Genomic DNA, 24,593 nt, shown 5'->3' on the forward strand with positions numbered 1-24,593 from the left:
GAAAATTGCCAGAGGAGAAATTTACATACCATATTAATCACTGCCTTAAATAGCATTATAATAACCGTTAATAAAATTGAAATTAGCTAAAATGAGTGCAAACCATTTAATGACATGAAAAAGAAAAAGACAAATGAAAACAGTCCACAGCCTACAGATATATACAAAAACCGATACACACGATACGTTGTAGATGATAAAACGTTGTAAATTAAGTTCACTTACTTACTTACAAATGGCCTTTAAGTAATCTGGAGGTTTATTGCCGCCTTCACATAAGCCTACCATCGGTCCGTATCCTGAGCAAGATTAATCTAGTCCCTAGCATCATATCCTACCACCCTCAAATCCATTTTAGTATTATCTGTCATCACTTCTCGGCCTCTCCAAAGGTATTTTTCCCTCAGGTCCTCGAACTTAAGCTCTATATGCATTTTTGGAATCACCCAAACTTGCTACATCCCTGCATCTCAAACGTCTGTATTAATGTTCCTAATTATGTTAGTTGGAAAATATAATGCGTGCAGTTCTGCGTTATATAACTTTCTCCACTCTCCTGTAACTTCATCCTTCCTAGCATCTTATTCTCGAATACCCTTAGCCTCTGTTCCTCTCTCAAAGTGAGAGTCTAAGTTTCACAACCATATAGAACCACCGGTAATATAACTGTTTTATAAATGCTAACTTTCAGCTTTTTGATAGCAGACTGGATAACAAAAGCTTCTCAGCCGAATAATAAGGTATTTCCCATATTTATTCTGCGTTTAATTTCGTCACGAGTGCCGTTTATACTTGTTACTATTGCTATAAGGTACTTGAATTTTTCCAACTCTTCAAAGGATAAATTTCCAATTTTTATATTTCCATTTCGTACTACGTACTGATATTGAGACGTAACCATACAGTAGGCCTATATTTTTTCGAGGTTTAGTTCCAAACCTATCACCTTACTTGCTTCAAGTAAAAGTTCCGTATTTTCCCTAATAATTCGTGAATTTTCTCTTAACATATTATTTTACATCATTAGCATAAAAAAGCAACTGATGTAACCCGTTCAATTCCAAACCCTCTCTGTTTTCCTGGACTTCCCTAATGGCATATTCTAGAGCACATTTTAGAAGTAAAAGTGATAGTGCATTTCTTTGCTTTAGCCCTCAGTGAATTTGAAAAAAAAAAAAAAAAAAAATCAGACATAAACTGTCGTATACGGACTCTGCTGTATGTTTCCCTGAGACACATTGTAATTAATCGAACTAGTTTTTTGGGAATACCAAATTCAATAAGAATGTCATATAAAACTTGTCTCTTAACCGAGTCATACGCCTTTTTGAAATCTGTGAATAACTGATGTACAGTAGTGGCAAAAAAATTGGATCGACCCTTGTACTCGTAGCTGATTTCAGAGCCTTGTTCACTCCAGAGCACGATAGACTGGTAACTAAGACTTTCGTGGTTGGAATTCTGCCTGCAAAGGAAAGTTTCTTTTGTTCCTTATTCAAATTTATTCCCAATACTTTTCGATTGCAGCGATATTTTACTACTTAATTAATTTATTATTCCCAGAACATGAATTTTACCAGCAATCGAAAAATATTGGGAATAAATTTGAATAAGGAACAAAAAAAAGTTTCCTTCCCAGGCAGGATTCGAACCACGAAAGTCTTAGTTACCAGTCTGTCGTGCTCTGGAGTGAACAAGATTCTGAAATCAGCTACAAAGGTTGGTTCGGTTTTCTTTGCCACTACTGTACTGTGCCCTTATACTACGTAAATGAACGTTAGGAGTAAAAAAAAAAAAAAAGAGAAACAATTGAAACATAATTTTCTGAGAAAATGAAATAATCCTCCTTGTCTTTTGAATAATCCTGTATATTGAATTTAAACTCTTTGACGTTTTCATGTAGACACGAGTAGTTTCTTCCATATAAGCGTTAACACTCGGCGATTTTATCATTAAGGTAAACATGTTGAAATATAAATGCACGGGCTAATCTAAAAACGACATCCAACTAAAACTAGTACTTCACGTTGTGTTTACATATGTCCATTCGAAGCACAACAAACCACCTGAAATGAATTTATACGTGCATATAACCGTTAACGTGAAAGCCTTATTGCAAATTGGATTTCCACTGAATCCAGGCGATAAGTCCTAATTAGGCTTCTTGACAGTGTGTGTAGGTGGGTGTGCGTAAAATTATAGCATCGTTGAGGTGTGTGTGTTCAGGAATTGCTTTTCCACCTGCAGAGGCATAATAAAAATTAATTGCCTTCTAGTTCTCTATCCTATGCCGCATCGGTTGCCTGGTTTCACAATTGACATCGACGCTAATAGACGGCACGTTTACCTTTGGAGGAATACCAGTACATTCATTATTGGAATGTTTGATGATTTCCAATTAATTATTAAGTTCACATATAAATAATTCTGGCTGTAGAGAATTATTTAATAAAGAGAGAGATTGTGAGCGTGAGTGTGAGTCACTCATTATATGTTTGAAAGTTCTACATGGACAGGCAGGCAATGAAATCCGAAGTAAATGACCAGTCGAACGTTAAATATGTTTATGCTCGACCATTCCGAAATGTAGTAATTATACACCTGGTAGCAGCTCTTTAATGGACCTCATTAAAGTACACCTATTCATTAAAGTTCAGGTGTTCCACCAATCAGAAAACACCATTGTAGCAATATGAAAGAGCAAGTATCGATTATTCTCGGATATACAATCGAAAGACAACTAGCGAAACGTCACGGAGGCTGGAAATCCAATACTGTTGCAAAAGGTTATGTTCTGTTACTATAATAATTAGCGTTAATTGTAAATAATATTCAAATAAATTCAATTTGTCATCTCGTTTTTCAATGTCTAAATCAATTTCAAGGTTATATCAAGATTAATGTTCATTTTACTCTCTAGATTATATCAAGGTCAATGACATTTTTTCCTCGGAAAAAATCAATACTTTCGCGTCTGCGCACATCTCACAATTTACGAGATATTGCACTTGGTCAGTTCCGCTCCCCAGTGAGATAAGAATAACATGAATACTTATGAAACATTTCAAGTTAGAAATATGGTCGAGCATAAAAAGTCGTATTAAACTTGCCTATAATGGTAATTAAGACGCTCGTATGAAAATTATGGAACTCGCTTGCGCTCGTTTCATAAACGTCCTCGCGTCTTAATTACTAGCATTATAGGCTCGTTGCATAATGTACTAATATGAAACTCATTTTCATGTTAAATAATAATATTAAATGGGACTATTAATTCGTGTAGAAGTAAACGTTTATATTCCGAAAATTATCGAAAGAAATGCTCCTTTTAGGTTTAGAAAATAAACAATATTTGTACTCTGAAAATATTCGTTCTACGTCATAAGACGTTACTGGAACAAATCTGGAATATGATACAGTGTTTCTTACTATTAACAGGTGAACAACTACTTTGTGAATCTAGTAGTGTATCTCGTATGTGGCACGCAATATTAAACACATTTATTGTTTTCAAGAAAATGTTTCGTTTCTATTGTAATGGTAGCTAGGAAGTTCGTATCGTAATTCCGATGTTGAACTTGGACTGTAACGCAACCGAATGCATAGCAGCACGAGACGTCAACATTTAACGAAGAATAATCCGGGAAAAAATAAACATGTTACACACTCCTGTTTGCATCATTATTTAATAAAAGATGAGTTTATACATTTTGATTACACAACTTTTAACACTGTATCACTTCGGAATATGTATGATAAGACTTTCTTGTGTTAAATTGTAACGTACCTTGTTTACATGTTTCGACCTATTATGAGTCATCCTCAGAAATGGTCGTTGTTGGTCTTGGAGACTCTTGTTTTGTTTCCTGTGAGGGTGTGTTCGTGTGGTGTAATGTAGAGTCAAAGAGTGTGTGTGTTGAGAATTTCGTTGGGGTGTGTTTTCGTGTGTCTGTATATTTCATATTGTTAGTGCAGGGCTGGGCACATTACGTTATTCTGAGAAATGAGCGCTGTGTGCTTTAAAGAGCGGATCTTGCGAGCGCTGCGACGTATGCATACTGTACGTCATTCAGTGTCGGTGCAGTGGTGATTCTGCAGTATGATGGCGAACTTTGAAGACGGAGCTTCCGCTCATACATTAAAGCGGCCCGCTACTCCCAATGCTTTTAATGTATCATGGGAGGAGGAGTTCTTTTTCGTATAGAACAGTGGATTAGCAAAGTGTTTAATTTGTCATAAAACACTCCAACTGATTAAGAAGTTCAATATCCAACGGCATTATTCTTTACAACATGCTACTGAATATGACAAATATGTTGGTAATGAACGCCATAAATTAATACAACAACTTAAAGAAAATGTTTCTCAGGTACATTATATTAGAGTATCAATTTGATATTTATATTGCATTATAAGTTATTATACATTCAGTAATATATAATTTTAAATTATACAAGTATTATTTTATATCACAGTATAGTGATCATATCATATATATCATATCATATCATATCATATCATATCATATCATATCATATCATATCATATCATATCATATCATATCATATCATATCATATCAAATATCATATATCATATATATATTTTAAAAAATATCACGTATCGTCTTATGACAAGCAAATTTCATATAATCAGTTACTTTTTGAATTTAATTATAAAACTTTAAAATCTCGACGATTAATAAATAGCCAAATTTTACTCTATAAGACTGTTAATGGTATATTGAATAACTGTGATTTTCTTAAATTGCTTCAGTTCAATGTAAAAAGAACAGAATTACGTCATAGGCAACCTTTTATTATTCCTATTCCTAGAACTGTTTTCTTCCAGAACTCTCCATTGTTTGTTATGTGTAATACTTACAACTCTCTGTCTTTAAACTGTGATTCTCAATTGGATTTCAGTTTAACAATTGAAAAATTTCATACAATATTAAAAAGCATTGTATTTCCTTAGATATTTAAATTATGAAGAAGTGTTTTATAATGTTTTTACTCAAGTTTTTTAAATAATTTTGCATCATTATATTGACATTTGGCACTATATTAACTGTAATATTATAATATTCTAGCATCTATTACCATCATGTATTTTCTTTCTTTTGTTTGTGTTGTTTGTTTTGTTGTTGTTTTTTTTCTCTCTCTTATTATGTATTTTGTGTATACATCTGTGTAAGCCACCTGTAATTGGAAGCATGCTTCTGTTGGTGGTGGATTTAAAAAAAATAAAAAAAATAATAAAAAATAAAAATATATCATATCATATATCATATCATATCATATCATATCATATCATATCATATCATATCATATCATATCATATCATATCATATCATATCATATCATGTCATGTCATATATCATATCGTATATTATGTATTAACAGGATGACAATAATGCACTTAGTGAATCGGCCATGAGAATTAGCTACAAAAACTTTGCACGAAATTGCAAAGGAATTGAAAACATTCAACGAAGGTGAATTCATCAAGCGATGTTTAATTACATTGGCAGATGAACTCTGTCTACAGCAAGTAGGGGAAGTGGAAGCCATACGCCTGTTTCGTAGAACCATGGTGAGGAGTTTGCAGTCTGTGCGTATGGGTTATGTAAATAAGCCTAATGATTTGTGTGTGTGCATAGAGATAAGTATATTTCATTAAATTAATAAGAGTGTTATAAAGTCTGTACTGTACAATGAATTGATGTAATATCCTTATAAACTATTATGTACTGACAGACTGAATGGCTAGAACAACCGTGGCTCTTGTTATATTAATGCAGGGAAGGTAGCTGTAATGTGAGTCCGCCACTGCATGAGCGTTCAGCTCTGGCTTGCCTTGCGGAGCGAGAGCAGGTCTGGCCGGCTATATGGAGCCGCTCTCATGCCCGGCCCTGTTCTAGTGTGTTTAGTTTCTGGCTTTTTGGTTGGATGTGTAATATTTCGATGTCTGTGTTGATGTCTCTGTGGGTGTGGTTAGCATTTGTGATGTGTTCTGCATATGTGGAGGTGTTTTGTAATTTTGTTATGGCTGTGATGTGTTCTTTGTAACGTGTTTGAAATTAATGATCTGCCTGTCTGTCCTATGTAGAAGTTGTTGCAGGTGTTGCATTTGAGTTTGTATACGCCCGTCAAGAAATTGAATTACAACATCGCATACAGAACAAATAACACTCTACAAAAACATCTCTACACACAAACAAACAAATACAACCACACAGTCTATAGAAACTCAAATGCAACACCTGCAACAACTTCTACATAGAACAGACAGACAGATCATTTCAAACACGTTACAAAGAACACATCACAGCCATAACAAAATTACAAAACACCTCCACATATGCAGAACACATCACAAATGCTAACCACACCCACAGAGACATCAACACAGACATGGAAATTCTACACATCCAACCAAAAAGCCAGAAACTAAACACACTAGAACAATATCAAATATACAGACACACGAAAACACACCCCAACGAAATTTTCAACACACAGCTCAATTTCAGAACACACACACTCTTTGACTCTACATTACACCACACGAACACACCCTCACAGGAAACAAAACAAGAGGCGCCAAGACCAACAACGACCAGTTCTGAAGATGGCTCATAAAATGTCGAAACTTGTAAACAAGGTACGTTAAAATTTAACACAAAGTCTTAGCATACATATTCCGAAAATGAGTTTACTTTTTTGAAATCATGCATAATATTAACATTACGTAAATAATACAGTAATAACAGAACATCTCACTTCGTTCAGAACCTAAAATATTAATATAAATTAACAATATGCTTCAAACTATTCGACTCTACACTGTCACTATGAGTAGTTTGTGAACATACTGCGTATCATCTGTAGCGAGCGGCAACAGGGCGAGGAACGGTTGATATCTATACTCCTCGCTGTACGAAACTCAAATCTGCTACTTCGGTAAGAACTTTCTAGCTCTAGTTATCAGATAGTGATTTTTTTTTTTTTTTTTTGGAATTGGTATTATCGTGAAATCTAATATAGGTCTATGCACCATTGTCTTTAAGAATCATTCAATAGAAATTATATTGAAGTAGTAAGACACTCCGTTCTTTTATAATATTTTAATCCTAAATTTACGTAGCAGGCAGGAGGATGAAACAAACAACAAACAAACAAACAGGGGTGTACACATTCGCATATATTGACATACGCCCGCGCAAAAACATTTTCAACGGTAACTTCGAAACAACGCGTCAAAAGACATAGCTTGTTAAACGAAAAGGGTTCCTTATTGTTAAATCTATCATCCCTCAGAGTTTGTCGCAGAGGTTTTGAATCACCCTGTATAATCAATGACTCTGTGACCAGAATTAATGAAGATCTAGCATCTGAAGCTCAATGGGCGCAAAAATTTGGACTCAGACCAAATCCAGACAAATCACAAGCTATAATAATGGGCCACTAAAGAGCATTAAACAAAATAGATCTAGCCACTGTATCAGATACAAAAATAAATAATACTACAATTACATATAGTAAGACAGTAAAAAATTTAGGGGGTATATTTAGATTCAAATTTAAATTTTCAAAGTCAAGTAACCTACATATGTAAGAAAACTTTTTCCATAATTCATTCCCTCAGACACTTAACCAACGTTTTACCTCTCAGCCTTGAAAAGAACCTGATCCAAACTTCAGTGATGCCTCACTTCGATTATTGCGATTCTCTATTCACGAATCTAAATACTGATCTGGCCATAGACTACAGCGTGTTCACTATATCTGCATTCGTTTCGTTTGTAACATTAGAAAATTCGATTATGTAACACCGTCACTAGAATTGTTGTCTTGGAATACACTTAAAGAAAGAAGATTCTTCAACTCTCTCTTATTACTATTTAAAATCATCCACACCTCCACACCCTCTTACCTAGCATCTCGTTTTGTTTACCTTTCACTACCTCGAACCCGGAACATGTACCTTCTCTCTATTCCTCTGCACAGAACATCCTTCTACTCATCATCTTTCAGCATATCTATTCCACGCCTCTCGAATTCTGTCCCTGACCATGTCAGAGACTGTTGGACAATATCAAAATTCAAATTTAAATTAAAAAATCACATTCTAGTTCATGGAATTGCTTGTTGAACACATGTCAGGTTGCGCAACTTCGCCTTAACCCATGACATAGGCTATAGTAAATATTGTAACTATGCTGTTGTAAAATTGGCAATTAATATGTAATGTATTTATTATTATTATTATTATTATTATTATTATTATTATTATTATTATTATTATTATTATTATTATTATTATTATTATTATTATTATTAGTTATCACTATCACCATTGCTATCTCTGTTTTCTTTCTTTTTTTTCTTGTATTAGCTCGATGAGAGCTCTATAGTATTCTTTTGTCTCTGTTGACCCTCTATAGGGCTTTAACTTAATTTGTATTATTTTCATCAGTGTTTGTATTTCTTTTTTGTATTTATATGTGCCATCTGGTAGGATGGAAGAGAAGGCCTTATGGCCTTAATCCTTTCATATTAAATAAATTAAATTTTATTCTCTGTTTTGTAAGAGTTCTATATGAAGGGTTCACAACCAGAGTGGTCCAAGTCCATCTGGAGTAGTTCTGAGATATTGAGTCTTGAAGTTCCTGGCTCACGCTTAGCAACCTTCACCTTCCATAGGAAATGCTGCCCTCTATGGAGTAACAAATGAGTTATGGACTTGGTTTGTTATGGCAATGAATAAATCTAAGTTTTCTTCATCCGAGAGTCCACACCTGTGGAGTAACGGTTAGCGCGTCTAGCCGCGAAACCAGGTGGCCCGGGTTCGATTCCCGGTCGGGGCAAGTTACCTGGTTGAGGTTTTTTCCGGGGTTTTCCCTCAACCCAATATGAGCAAATGCTGGGTAACTTTCGGTGTTGGACCCCGGACTCATTTCACCGGCATTATCACCTTCATCTCATTCAGACGCTAAATAACCTAAGCTGTTGATAGAGCGTCGTAAAATAACCTACTAAAATAAAAATAAATTCATCCGAGATTGTATTAATCCACAAACTGATCACTGGTGGACTTGGTCCACTCTGGTTGTGAGCACCATTGGTGTATCAGGTTGTGAACATAAAACATGCGCGTATGTAATTAGTTTCTAATGTTAGCATAACCCCGTAATGACGGTATCATTTATTTTATTAGTATCATTTTTCAGATATATAATGTTTTTTCCTCCGTGTTGTTTGTTAAGTGTTGAAATACCACTGTCGCATTTAACGGCATTTCGATTCGTTCCCGATGTTTCATTATATTAAAGTCTGAAGCTTGATTTACACCAATGGGCTATGAAGTGGTTGTAAAGAGATTGTATGTGTAATTACCGTGTAGTACTAATGTTGTTTATTCAATGAAACCTCACTACAGGGCAATTACAGCAAGGCTGTTCTTTAAACAAACAGATATGTTGTTAATTCACTGACTCGTTTCCGTTCCACGACTATGTTTTGTTTCGGATTCATATAGCTACAAGTTCCAAAAGCCCTGAAACAATTGCGGGAACGCAGTGCATCCCAATTACGCAACTTATTTATCGATAATTGTGATCTGGTAAAATACTGCCACTCACATGAGAACGAGTTCATTATCAGCTCTCAGCCATGATGCTATTGTCAACACCCTGTGTAATGGATTTTGTGGTATCTATTTTATGTCACAAAGATATTTGATATTTGTTCTCAAAATGCACATTGCACTAGTCAATATCCATTGTGCGCGAGTTATACTCGTAACAACCACCAATTCTTACTAATTCGGACTTCCTGAACTCAAATATCATCATCATCATCATCATCATCATCATCATCATCATCATCATCACCAGTGAGGGAACTGAGGAAAAAACCAGAGGAGGTATTTCAAAGACATGTTGGTTCAGAAAAGTGTGAATACAATTAATAATTATATATAATAGGGAAAACACGGAAATTTTACTTGAAGCAAGTAAAGCGATCGGTTTGGAAGTAAATCCCGAAAAGACAAAGTATATGATTATGTCTCGTGACGGGAATATTGTACGAAATGGAAATATAAATATTGGAGATTTATCCTTCGAAGAGGTGGAAAAATTCAAATATCTTGGAGCAACAGTAACAAATATAAATGACACTCGGGAGGAAATTAAACGCAGAATAAATATGGGAAATGCGTGTTATTATTCGGTTGAGAAGCTCTTATCATCCAGTCTGCTCTCCAAAAATCTGAAAGTTAGAATTTATAAAACAGTTATATTACCGGTTCTTCTATATGGCTGTGAAACTTGGACTCTCACTCTGAGAGAGGAACATAGGTTAAGGGTGGTTGAGAATAAGGTGCTTAGGAAAATATTTGGGGCTAAGCGGGATGAAGTTACAGGAGAATGGAGAAAGTTACACAACACAGAACTGCACACATTGTATTCTTCACCTGACATAATTAGGAACTTGAGATCCAGACGTTTGAGATGGGCAGGGCATGTAGCACGTATGAGCGAATCCAGAAATGCATATAGAGTGTTAGTTGGGAGACCGGAGGGAAAAAGACCTTTAGGGAGGCCGAGACGTAGATGGGAGGATAATATTAAAATGGATTTGAGGGAGGTGGGATATGATGATAGAGACTGGCTTAATCTTGCACAGGATAGGGACCGATGGCGGGCTTATGTGAGGGCGGCAATGAACCTTCGGGTTCCTTAAAAGCCATTTGTAAGTAAGTAAGTATATAATAAATTTTCAGTCAAATACACTTTTCAATTTGTGAGGTCAGATAATCTGTTACATCACAATATTTAATACGAAGTCACTAATATTTTCGACTTTAAAAAGTCATCTTCAGATGCATGAGATGCAAACAATTTTAAAAAATAGCGCAAAACGAATAAATTCTCACAAAGTGGTATTTATCAACTACAATGTAAAAATTGCAATAGAAAATACATAGGACAAACCAAACGAAATTTCCACATTAGATTTAAAGAACATAAATCAGACTTCCATAATAACAGGAATAAATCTAAATTTGCTACTCATCTTATTGATTCAGGCCACGAAATTAATAGTATACAAAACACCTTAAAAATTTTAAAAGTAATAAATAATTCACACCTTATCAACACTGCAGAAGAGTTCTTTATTGTAAAAAATCAAGACCCTAATAATCCATTATTAAATGAGCAAATACGAAATTTACGTAATCCCATGTATCACTTAATAAAATAACATGTTATCGAATAGTCACTCCTGGCAGTCCCTCTCAGTTATCTGTCCATACATCATCACTCAGTCTAAAACATGTAACGTCGGGTGAAACACGCCCCCTTGTCTGGAAGCAAACAACTGAACAACTATGTAAGTAAAAATATAATAAACTCTTAAGAAACGCTGATATCAGCTGTCACGACCTTTTCAAAATTAATAATAACCTATTAACTAAAATATTTTCAGACAACTATGGCATTCACCACGACGAATTAGACTGCGTGCTCTCCCACCAACAGCATTTGCATCACAGCTTCTCCATCTCTTTTAAATTTATACATTATATTTAACATTTTAACATAGTTAATATCAAACTGTACAAATTTAATTTTAATGATACGATCTAATGAGAATACTTAGCCTTTAATTGTATAAGGTTAATATCATGCTGTGCCTTCTCCTTGTCTTATATACACACGAGAATCTAGCATCAGTGTTCAGCTTTACCATGTACAGTTTACCTCAGGAGGCACGAAATTTATATAACTGTAAATGCGAGTACGTGCATTACTTATTATGTTATTAATTGCTAGATCAACTTATCACCTATTTTAAATATTGTTTGCATCTCAAGCACCTGAAGATGACTTTTTAAAGTCGAAAATATTCGTGACTTCGTATTAAATATTGTGATGTAACAGATTATTTGACCTCACAAATTGAAAAGTGAATTTGACTGAAAATTTATTATATATAATTATTAACAGGGGAGGTATGCTACCCCAAGACTTTCCCATGGCATACCTCGATTTAAAATGGCGTAGACCTACCCCCTCCATTTACAACATACATGTACCATGATATATACAATAATTTAAAATAATGTTCAAGCTTCAAAGTGCGAATACTTAAAATAGTACCTACTGTATGTAACCCTATTTAAATAATAGATAAGTAACGATATTTGTCACTGACATATTTTAAAAGAATAAGATCTGATGAAACAGCTACTAAATTGGCAACAATGGCCACCACAAGATACAGATCACAGCTTTCTATACTTGAAATGCTACCGTTGTTAAGCGTTCCAGAGGTTGATTTATCAAATAAATGTGTCTAAATACGCGTTGAATATAGTTCAAGAAGGCTGTGGTTTAGATCTACGAAGCAAACAAATATTAGAACTCTTTGCTGTGAAAGAATGTATAAACAGATTTTTGCAGATCTCTTTTTTTCAGTGACGATGTGTCATTTTTCATTAACGGTATATTTTCTGGACGTAGAAACCACTGGTGGTATTCCATATCAACGCATACCGTCTAGTGATGGGCGAAGTTGTTCTTTTCCCGGAACAGTTCCGACGGTTCCGGTTCCGAAAAAATACTATGTTCCAAATAACAGTTCCGAAATAACAGTCACCAGTGGTGATGAGTCGGAGTCGTTGAGTCGTTCAAACGAACGGTACAGTACCCTCCCTCTTCACCATGCAGCTCACACTGGAGCACTCATAGGCATGACATAGTACACATTCTTATCTATAGATGGCACTGCAATGCACATTCGAATCGATTTTGGAAAATTGCGGACAGAACTCAAAAGCTTAATGTTAGTAATTACACAGCAGTTGACTACAAGGACCAGAATACAACACTTTGTTTTCGTACATAAAGTTGTAAAGACATGGTAGCCAACTAAAAAAAAATAACATAACATTTAAAACATATAGTATGTAATTTCTGTTCTCTCTATTACATAATAAAAAAAACAAATCATTAATTTTTATTTTTACTTTTCTTAATGCACAGTTATAATAATAATAATAATAATAATAATAATAATAATAATAATAATAAATATTCCAATTTCATAAATAAAAAAGATATATATTGGCAGTACTGAAACCTGGAAACCCCGCAGTGGGTTAGTAAAATGTTGGAATCGCATCTTTACCAAAGTGTAATTTAAACTTCGCATTAAACCTCGCTCTCCAAATCAGTACTTATATGGGTAGTTTCCAACAAATAATGCTACAACATTTTTGTCGTTCTTTGATAACAGAGAAGATAGCACAAAAACTTGTGCTTGTCAGACTTAACCTCAACAAACGACATACAGACATTGTAACTAAACCACTCATTACCATTTACGACTTTAACCTTTGTATAGAATCAGCTGATCAATGAATTAATAATAGTATGCGTACTTTATGACTTTGTAGAATGTTTATAAAACAGAATTTGTCAACTAATGGTGAAATAAACTATAAAGCGGGAATGAATATTACAGATTATTAAATACTTACTATAACATTACAGATGATTGGCCAGTCTTACAAATGTTGATATTAAAGTTCGCGCCACCGCAAGGATTTCAATTTCCATGCGCCCCCCTCCAACCACGTGAGAGTTTCAAGTACCAACTTCATCCAACGAAGTTCCAAATACAATATAAAGAACAACGAGAACAGTGTAACCGCAGCTGTCGTTGGTTCATCGGAACCAGCTCCGATGTTCCGACTGTTATCTCGGAGTCGGAACATACCTTGTACAACGCGGTACTGCGAGCCCGCAACAGCTGGGCAAGTGAGCAGCTCGGAGTCGGAACACTGTTATTTCGGAACAGGAGGTTCCGACCTACTGTTCATTTTTGCAACAGTTCCGAGACCGGAACAGTTCCAAAATAACTGTTGTGTTATTTTTTACCCATCTCTAATACCGTCTCACTTCCCTCACTGTTCATTAGCCATTTAAGTAGTAGGCGTAGTGGCTTGTTACGGTCTCCTTCAATCTTTTTAAGGGCCGACCCAGAGATCTTTTCCCTCGAGGTATGTCTGAATTAAAATATAGCAAGCAAAAAGTTCCGTTAGTAACAGTTTTTGAGAAAAGCGAGAGTGAATTTTCACGTGAAACGTCTACACTGGACCTGGAAGGAGAGAAAAATCGTAAGGTATTAAAACGAATGATTCTTCTCTATGACGTGACTGGCGGCGCCATAGAAAAAGAGGACTATTTTCACTTTTTAAATAATGTTTGACCTATTACGAGTATATTGCAGTAAAATTACCAATAGAATGAATAATAACATTATATTGATATGGTGTTTGCTGTAACTGTATGTTATCCACATCAGTTATGACTTTCTTACCGGTATTAAACAAGCAGCAAATGAACCATATTCTATGAATAAAGTTTATATTCAATTGTGCAGGCAATAGTCACTGAAATGTTGAATATTTGAGTAACTTTACATGAATATAAAATAAAATACAACAGCGCTTGGTTTCTTCTAAGTGTCGTGTGCCAATAAGCTTCAATGACCTAACATCGACAGGTACGCTGGATTCCATTAATGTCTCGTCCTTCAATCGTACTCACAACAAAACTATGTCTTCTACCTTCACACCTGCCGTGCAAGTGTGGTTTGACTCGCCTGTGTTGTGTATTCCGGTTTTCAGTGGTGTTCATGCGAGAGTAGCAGCTGCTCCGTCATCTCAAATCAGAACTCGTTTGCTATGTGTGCTAACATTTCAAAAGGAGTAGCGACAAACCACTGTTCGTTATGAATGATTATCTCTGTTTTTGTATACATAGTTACTGGCACGTACGACCAAAAGACCCGTGCATTGGATTTAAGAGAAAATTATGAATAGTGTAGTGCATCTATATGTATAATATTGCTGAATAAATCTAATCTTATCTATCTATCTATCTATCTATCTATCTATCTGTCTGTCTGTCTGTCTGTCTGTCTGTCTGTCTGTCTGTCTGTCTGCCTGCCTGCCTGCCTGCCTGCCTGGTCTGGTCTGGTCTGGTCTGGTCTGGTCTGGTCTGGTCTGGTCTGGTCTGGTCTGGTCTGTCTGGTCTGTCTTGTCTGTCTGTCTTGTCTGGTCTGTCTGTCTTGTCTGGTCTGTCTGTCTTGTCTGGTCTGTCTGTCTTGTCTGGTCTGTCTGTCTTGTCTGGTCTGTCTGTCTTGTCTGGTCTGTCTGTCTTGTCTGGTCTGTCTGTCTTGTCTGGTCTGTCTGTCTGGTCTGTCTGTCTGTCTGTCTGGTCTGTCTGCCTCTCCTGCCTGCCTGTCTGTCTGTCTATGTCTGTCCGTCCGTCCGTCCGTCTGCCTGCCTGCCTGCCCACTTATCTATGCAGTTGCCTAGGGCGGCAATTTCCAGGAGGGCGGCATTTTCTCTCTTTTTTCTGTTCCTTCTTTTTTCATTTTCATTTTACAGTGAAATTTGTTTTTAAACACCTGTTGGTAAATCTTTTCTGAAGTTTGTTCTTGAACACCTTGTGGAAGTCAGATGTTGTTTTGTTATCGCATTGTTGTGGTCGTGGGGAGAGTAAAAGGAAAGTTTGCAGCTGCATAGTTATGTTGTAATGCCGGTATCACGTTATTATACTATGAAACTGCTTAAATTTAACTGCTTGTATAAACAAGAATGCATTGTTAAAAATTAAATTAGATGTGGTTTATTATATTGTCGCTGTGAATAGTAACCAGAAATGTCAGTTACATTTCCAATGTAATATATCGTCAACAATAATATTTAATCACTTTCCAGAATATGCACTATATAATTTGATATGAAATGTTTATTCCGCAAAGAGTTAGAATTTATTTTTGAATTTACTTTATATTTCGTATCGAAGTAAGAAGTACTCGTTTATACCGCCAACAAAACCAATGATTAAAAATAAGCCGCAGCCTGCCTTTCCTAAATCAATTTTGTTTCAACAATGAATAAGTTTGAATATATTTCTTTGCATCGAGTCTGATGTGCTTCGTCAGATCGACTTTGATGACATCATCAATGTTTTCTTTGTGAAAGAAGTGCGAAGGAAATCTTTATAATTCACAAGTAAGATTTCAGTGGTTTATTGTTTTCTGAATTGTAACATTTCATTTAAAACTAATTTAAACTAAACATGATCTGTATAATAGCTGCTCATAAACTGTTTGTGGGAGTTGGGGGCGGCAAATTTTAGCACTGTTAGGGGTGGCACTATATCTAATTTCGGCACTGATTCTGAACTGTGAGTGTGAGGCATTTCAATATATACATTACACATTTAATGGTATCAACTGTAGTAAAACCTGTATTAAACGATCACTGCTGGTTCCATGAAAAACTGGTCTTTCAGAGGAGTGGTCTCTCAATTTGGGGAGTTATTTTACACAAATAATGGGTTAAAACGTTTGTATGTTAATGAAATAAAATTGTGGAAAATATTGCTAATAATAAAAGCTTGAAATCAGACTTTATTTCTTATTTTACGTTATTTTTCCAATTTTCTCCTTTGATTCCCCTTCACAAAACCATAAATTGAACTTTGCTTAACTTTTTTTACATTTCCTTTTTACAATGTCATTTTCAAAACTATTCTTTAACATGTTAAGAAGTTAATTTATATGTTCTCGATTCATACAGTCTTTCAGTGGTGCTGATTGTTGAATTAACTCAATACAATATTACATAAGGCTTGTTCTAATCACATTTTTTTTTTCGGATTGAAATTCCATTTTGACTTCATCCTCGTCATCGGTGGGTTGATCACCGGATTTTTCTAATAGTTATTTATTTATTTACTTATTTATTTATTTATTTATTTATTTATTTATTCTGGTAGAGTTAAGGCCATGAGGCCTTCTCTTCCACACTACCAGAAGTGAAATGCATAATAAAACAACGACAGAAATAGTAAAGTCATACTTAAATTTGTAAATCATTTTCATGCACATTAATAAGCTTACATGGGCTATAATGAAATATTAACTAAACATGTTACATAATTAAGTTATTTACAATTCATATCCTAATTCTAATTTGTGATAGGCCTAAATGACAATTTATATACACACAGAATAACCTATAAAAATCGGCTAACACTCACAAATCAATATCATGTAAAAGTATATAATCCTTAATTCCTAATTTAAATTGATTAACCGTTCGGCAATCCCTGACATGACGAGTTAAGGAGTTCCATAGGCGACAAGCTGACACTGTGAAAGAGGATGAATAGAAAGAGTTCTTAGATATTTTGGAGTATAGGTAAGTGAACAATATTCTAAATAGAACAGATAAATAATGTGCTATTCTACGATCCTTTAGGCGGACTCATGAAAGAACTTCAAATGAGGCGTTATATGGTCAAATTTACGAGTATAGTAGATGAAGCGGACACACACATTATCAACAGGAGGAATAAAAAATAAATTACTGCACTATAATTAACGAGTAACGATTTGATTTTTAATGTAGAAAACGAAAAGTAAAACTGTCATATGGCATGAGAAATCTTACCTTTCAAGGAACTGTTAAATAGCAGAGCAAATAACCCTTTGTCATACCTCGGAGGCCGATTGCAAGCGGTCATTGTACCATTTTCGTAGCAATCCCCAACATTCCTTAAGGGATTAAGGGCAGAGATGGGCATTCAACGTGAATACGGTATCACTTAAAAACGTTGCCAAACATAATTTTAACTTCTAGTAATGTACGAATTTCTTGGAGTTTACTTAGGCTACAGTAATGTAATAAAATACTAAATTGTAAATTTTTAAAATACAGTATGGTCTTTTAAAAGGGGTAAAACTAAGGAAATGTCTATTCAATCACTGGTCGGTGGTCGAGGAGAGAGGTGGTCTCTTAAAAGGGGTGTGATTTACATTGGTTTTATGGATTTTTAATTCGGTTGTTTAAAAAATCGGTCTTTAGGAGGAGTGGTCTCTCAATAGGGATGGTCATTCAGAGAGGTTTTACTGTATGCTAAAGATGCATCTACCTCGCCGGGTTTGGATCGCAGAGAAGCGGGGTAACACCGTACCACCGACGGCCTCTTCATTATAGGAAATATTTATTCTCTAACTCTGCATTGAAACTTGGAAATGGCATTTGTTGTTAGTGTTCGAGACAATTTTGAACTGCTTTACAGGAAGTAAAAATTAGTGGCAGCGATGTATCGCTCTGTTCCTGGAGGCGATAGACTAATTTCGTTAGCAGTACACCATTACAACTGATTTATGGCTCTGATTCAGCATACGAGGCAATTACGTAACTTATTCCGCAATTTCCTTATCTTTGGCTGTTGGAACTCTGCCTTGTTATGCTTGTGATTCATGACGGTTGGCCGTGCTGCCTCTATCATTGTTATCGGACTTTGGATTCGAGTGAACAAGGCTACTTTAACGATAATGTTTATGTAGGATTGTATTAGTAACTTATGCATATGCATTGATCAATGTTTGGAACTCGTTAGCTTCATGGAGAACAACTTCTTAAAGTTCCCTCTTACTCCCGCATGCGATAATATACGGTATAAGCAATATAGTGCTGCTGCGCCTCTGTATCATGTTCTGTAAGTCCCGTCACTCTTATTTCCGCCAGCCAATGACGTTGCAGGTCGGCTACATTTAAACGTGTGCTTCTTTTCATTCGCTGCTGATGACGTTATACACTTCCTAAGGCTCGATAAATACTTAGTCTTACTGATAAACAGTGTATAGTTTTTATATGAGACTTATGCAGAGTTGAGACAGAAAACTTTACTAATAAACCATGCATAAGCAATGGATGTATAAACAGGCTGTAACTATACAATGGGAATTGCTTTGCAGTAGTTATATACACGAAACCCCTTCTTTAAGCGTTGTATATAGAGAAAAAATGGCCGCCCCTCTAACAGCTGTTCTTATCGACTGTCATTTTATGATGATGGTTGCCTTGTAACCAAAGAAGAACAAACCAAAGAGCACAAAATAATATTGCTGTAGCTTGTACGTTTTGACCAAAATATAGTGTGGTCATCGATTAGAGCCAGTTGTACTATCGATACTTAACACGCCACACTAGAGCGCTCTACTAGATGCAGTAGAGAACCTCAGATATTCTATTACCTTTCGTAACGAAATAATGACGAAACTATGACGTAGCTGTGTAACAGTTACACTGTTATACACGACATATGTAGTGATTATTAGTAAGGAATTTACACATGACATATAAACGAGCTACTCATTGTATAAGTATAAAACAGTTAAACGTCTGTATATAGAGTTTTTATTAGTAAGACCGTTAATATAATCGCTCACCATTTTGGCTCTTTCGTTGGCGTTCGCAGAAAGCACACGAGGACGTTATTTACCGCTCAATTATTTGCTCAATTACAGTGCGGTTGAGTTATCATAGGAGCTACGACATGATAATGTTTAACGGTGCGGCAAATAGATTCCTCGTCTGGTAGCTCGGCAACGAAAGAACAAAAATGGCGAACGATACCACCTACATAGACTTTATAGAGCTTTCACTTCCTAAGGCATAAGAAAAGAGGAGGAGACACGCCGGAAATAACAGCGATGCGATATAGCCTATGCACCCTCATTTGATATTTTGTAGTTAGTAGCCACAGTACTGCCGTAGAATTAGAAATTTAGATTTTTCTTTACACATTAGAAAATACTCTTCCGCGATATACTTAATGGCCATGGCTAGGAGCCCCAACATTAGGTGCATGCCATGATGTTGGGTTTTATTTTCTCTTTATAAGGCATGCTCCATTGTCAGTGTGATGGGAGTGCGGTAGTGACGCGGTTAAGGCGAAACGTTCTAAGCCAGAAGCCGCGAGTTAGATTCCCGATGGGGTCATGGACTTTTCCATTGATCTAATCATTTCAGCCCCACTATGGCCCTAGGGTCTACTCAACCTCTAACAGAAATGAGTACCAGGGGCATTTCTTTGGGGGTAAAGTTGGAGGGCACGTAGAACTGACATCCCTACTGTCATTAAATGCCGATTGTCTGTAAATGTGGGAGCCTTAACCTCTCGTCACACTATGGACCGATTTTGCCTGTCATGGTGTTAACTTTAGTTTGTCAGTGTGAAGTATTTTGTTGTTTAATGTCGAAATTCGGCTGTGTGCTGTGTAACATAGAAGTCCCGTTATGTGCGCCTCTCTTACTAAGTCGAAAATAGAAAAAGACAGTTGCCTAGTTTTATTATGCTGCATTTCTTTACGTACAACTACTTGTGGCTGGCTGCGATCATCTGTCGACCAGGGGAGCCAGGAGAATACAAGGAGAATAAGGAGAACACAGGAAAAACAAGACAAACACAGGAAGAACAGCGGAATGAAAGGTGAACGCAAGAAAAAAAGAAAACAAGGGAACAAAGGGAAGACAAGAAGAAGAGTAAGACAAGCAGGAAAGAGGAATACAAGGAAAAGAAAAGAAAGGCTTGAAGAAGGAGAAGACAAGGAGAAGAAGGGAAAGACGAAGAGAAAAAGGGAAAGATAAGAAGAAGGGAAAGACGAGAAGTACAGGAAGACAAGGAGAAGAAGGGAAAGACAAGGAGAAGAAGTGAAAGACAAGGAGAAGAAGGGAAAGACAAGGAGAAGAAGTGAAAGGCAAAGAGAAGAAGTGAAAGACAAGGAGAAGAAGTGAAAGACAAGGAGAAGAAGGGAAAGACGAGGAGAAAAAGGGAAAGATAAGGAGAAGAAGGGAAAGACGAGAAGTACAGGAAGACAAGAGAAGAAGGGAAAGACAAAGAGAAGAAGTGAAAGACAAGGAGAAGAAGTGAAAGACAAGAAGAAGAAGGGAAAGACAAGGAGAAGAAGTGAAAGGCAAAGAGAAGAAGTGAAAGACAAGGAGAAGAAGTGAAAGACAAGGAGAAGAAGGGAAAGACAAGGAGAAGAAGTGAAAGACAAGGAGAAGAAGTGAAAGACAAGGAGAAGAAGTGAAAGACAAGGAGAAGAAGTGAAAGACAAGGAGAAGAAGTGAAAGACAAGGAGAAGAAGTGAAAGACAAGGAGAAGAAGGGAAAGACGAGGAGAAAAAGGGAAAGATAAGGAGAAGAAGGGAAAGACGAGAAGTACAGGAAGACAAGGAGAAGAAGGGAAAGACAAAGAGAAGAAGTGAAAGACAAGGAGAAGAAGTGAAAGACAAGGAGAAGAAGGGAAAGACAAGGAGAAGAAGTGAAAGACAAGGAGAAGAAGTGAAAGGCAAAGAGAAGAAGTGAAAGACAAGGAGAAGAAGTGAAAGACAAGGAGAAGAATGGAAAGACAAGGAGAAGAAGTGAAAGACAAGGAGAAGAAGTGAAAGGCAAGGAGAAGAAGGGAAAGACAAGGAGAAGAAGGGAAAGACGAGAAGAAGAGAAAGGCGAGGAGAAAAGGGAAAGATAAAGGGAAGAAGTGAAAGACAAGGAGAAGAAGGGAAAGATAAAGGGAAGAAGTGAAAGACAAGGAGAAGAAGGAAAAGGCGAGGAGAAGAAGGGAAAGCCGAGGAGAAGAAGGGAAAGGCGAGGAGAAGAAGGGAAAGGCGAGAAGTGAAAGACAAGGAGAAGAAGAGAAAGTCAAGGGGAAGAAGTTAAAGACAAGGAGAAAAAGGGAAAGATAAGGGGGAGGAGTGAAAGACAAGGAGGACAAAACAAGGGGAAGGAGTGAAAGAGAAGTAGGAGAAGGAGAAGACAAGGGGAAGAAGTGAAAGACAAAGAAAAGAAGTTAAAGACAAGGAGAAGAAGTGAAACACAAGGAGAAGTAGTAAAAAACAAGGAAAGGACAAGGGGAAGAAGGGGAATACAAAGGGAAGAAGGGGAATCCAAGAACGAGGAGGGGAATAAAACGAAGAATGGGAAAAAGGAGAAGAAGGGGAAGACAGAAGAAGAAGAGAAAAGAGAAGTGGAAGAGAAAAAAAAGGACGACAGGAGGAGAGGAAGTGGAAAAGGGAAGGAGAAGAGGAAAAAAGAGGAAGACAGAAGGAGGAGAAGGGAAAGACAAGGAGAAGGGGAAGAGAATGGGATAAGGAGAATACAATGAGGAGAAAAAGACGGGAAGATAAGGAGAAGCAGGGAAGACAAGGAGAAGAAGAGGAAGACAAGGAGAGGGGAAAGAGAAGAAGGAGAAGTAGGGGAAGACAAGGAGGAGGAAATGAATGTGAAGACAGGAGGAGAAGAAAAGAAAAATATAAGCAGAATAAGGGAAAGAAGAGGATGGGAGAAGGGGAAGGAGAGGAAGAGAGCAGAACAAGGGTTTACTTTTTCATTTCATAGTCAATTCCAAGTTAATCCTCCTTATAGTCCTACCTACTAAAGAAAAAGATGTCCTATGTCAGATTTTCAAAAATAAAAATGGCTAACATGAGAAGCTTCTAAGTCATCAGATCGAAGCTTTCAACGGAACGTTGTCCATGGTCAGATATATGGAAGATTAAATACCAGAAATAGCTGTCAATGCAAACCAGTGAGCAGAAAATGCAGCCTAAAAAAGTAACACAAACTTCGATTTGAGTACTTCCAACATCCGTCACTTCTGTTCGACAGATAAAATATACAGTAAAACTTTTCTGTGATCTTTATATAATGAATTTATTGGCAGAGATGTGTGGAATTTTCGCAAAGTACTCTAACTATAGCTTTTCTGTTGGCTGAGGCATTTTCTAACGTGCGTCCCGTCGGCGTAATCGATTATGGCGTGATTGTATTTCGTCAAGATGAGACTTCAGAGTTGAAAATGACATTACTTGACATTCGTCTTACAGTTAGGAAAATGCTAGGGAGAAAAGCCAACCAGGTGATGTGACAAAGCAAGATTGGTACTCTCGCTCGAGTGGAGCCTCAGTGAGAAACTACAGTTGGCAAGATTTATAATTTCGTCTCTACTGTATTGAAATGTGTGACTTATTCGCATTACGTTTTGCAGTGAGAAGTAGAAGGGTTATTGAATTTTTATGCAGAATATTAACTAAACGCTTGGTTTCAAAGGCATATTTTAACAGTTTTTATTAGTAGCTACGTAGTGTACGTTTGCACGTAACATTTATTTTACAGTATTTAGGCTTATACAAACTTTCAAGGATGGTTTCACCAAGTGTGAAACATTCCCTTGTATAATGAAATCCCCCAAGAGGTATGAAATAATACCCAGGGCTTATCAATATGTGTTTTCATTAATTAACGTCCTCATATGTAATCGTGAAAACTTTGTAATTAATTCAACAGTTTATAGCATAAGTACTTGAAAAAAATGGATTTCATACTAATCGGCAAATCTGTAGTGCTATCAAAAAGGAGTGGGTTATATAGCAGTAAAACATTTTAATAGCATCGCTAAGGATATAAAAAATCAAACTCAGAACATAAGATTATTTAGGGACAAATTAAAGAAGTACCTAATTCCTCACGTCTTCTATTCTGTAGGTGGATTTATGACATTCAATAACGCTTCATGAATATTTCTGTCTTGTATTAAGTGTCCACACTAACTCCTTGTGTTGTACTAGTACATTGTAAAACTCTTCTGTATATATTTCAACTAGACTGTGACTATAATGACCATATAGTACTATTAAGATTTTTTTTTACATGTTCCATATTCTAGCAGTGAAGCGATCTATGAATATCATGGAATGTAAATAAATACAATACAATACAATACATATATTTGTATAAATGGATAGCGCTAACAATAGACATTCATACTCTTTCCAAATGTATAATCTAAAAGAATCAAATTCTTATTCTGATACGATAGAGTGAATTTTCAACTAATCTTGTGATTTTACAGAAGAGGCAGACATGCAGTAAGAAAATGAAATGTCTTACCTGCAGAATAATTTCATGACGACAAGCTGCCATCCTGAAACAAAGAGACGATTGTATGTATAATTCAGTTACATAAATATTATCTAATGAATTGTAATTCATTATATTAGAGATGCCGTTTTGTGACACTCCCCTACTTTAGCCCTTCCACCACGGTTTGCACCGAGACGAGGCGTAGTTCATAACATACACCGTCCGCACATCAGTGTGTATAGAAACAAAACCAGAACAGTGTTCAATGTTGGACTAGCAAGATTTCTTGTTATTATCGCAGCGCTCTCAAGGTTAACATGTCGGCATCATACAATAACGTGCGGTGTGTTTTTAAAACATAATTTGTCGGCCTCGATAAGAATAAGCACTAGTTTGTTGTTTTGTTAAATGGCTATTATTATTATTATTATTATTATTATTACAATTATTATTATTATATTATATACAAGTACGTTGACATTCATAACTCTTAATAATAATTCTTTAATAATAATTTTAATCACATACCTTAATATTCGTCCTCAGCACAAGACATTGCAACCTCGGTTTTAGTCCACGTGGATTAGACAAGTAGGTATCATTTAATAATGGAAAGAGCTTATTGGTTGCAATATTGAAATTGAGGCGAGTGATTGGAGCGGCGACATAAGAAATTGAAAACAATAATGCAATTAAATTTGAAAGACGTGCCGAATGTTATGCACGAGGCCGCTCAAAGACCTGTCGAATGTTAACCATGAGAGCGCGGCGATAATACACACATGCA

At 36.1% G+C, this 24,593-nt stretch overlaps 1 protein-coding gene across 1 annotated transcript in view; it reads right to left on the minus strand.

The window, feature by feature from the left end:
* LOC138700254 (neuropeptide CCHamide-1 receptor-like) overlaps positions 1-24,593 on the minus strand; it is a 1,055,160-nt gene that overhangs the window by 171,846 nt on the left and 858,721 nt on the right. Inside the window, exon 4 of the mRNA XM_069826747.1 lies at positions 23,834-23,867. The gene's annotated coding sequence lies outside the window, so the exon portion shown is untranslated. The remainder of the gene's footprint in view (positions 1-23,833; positions 23,868-24,593) is intronic.

This window comes from Periplaneta americana, chromosome 5 (genome assembly GCF_040183065.1).
Source record: "Periplaneta americana isolate PAMFEO1 chromosome 5, P.americana_PAMFEO1_priV1, whole genome shotgun sequence".
NCBI lineage: Eukaryota > Metazoa > Arthropoda > Insecta > Blattodea > Blattidae > Periplaneta > Periplaneta americana.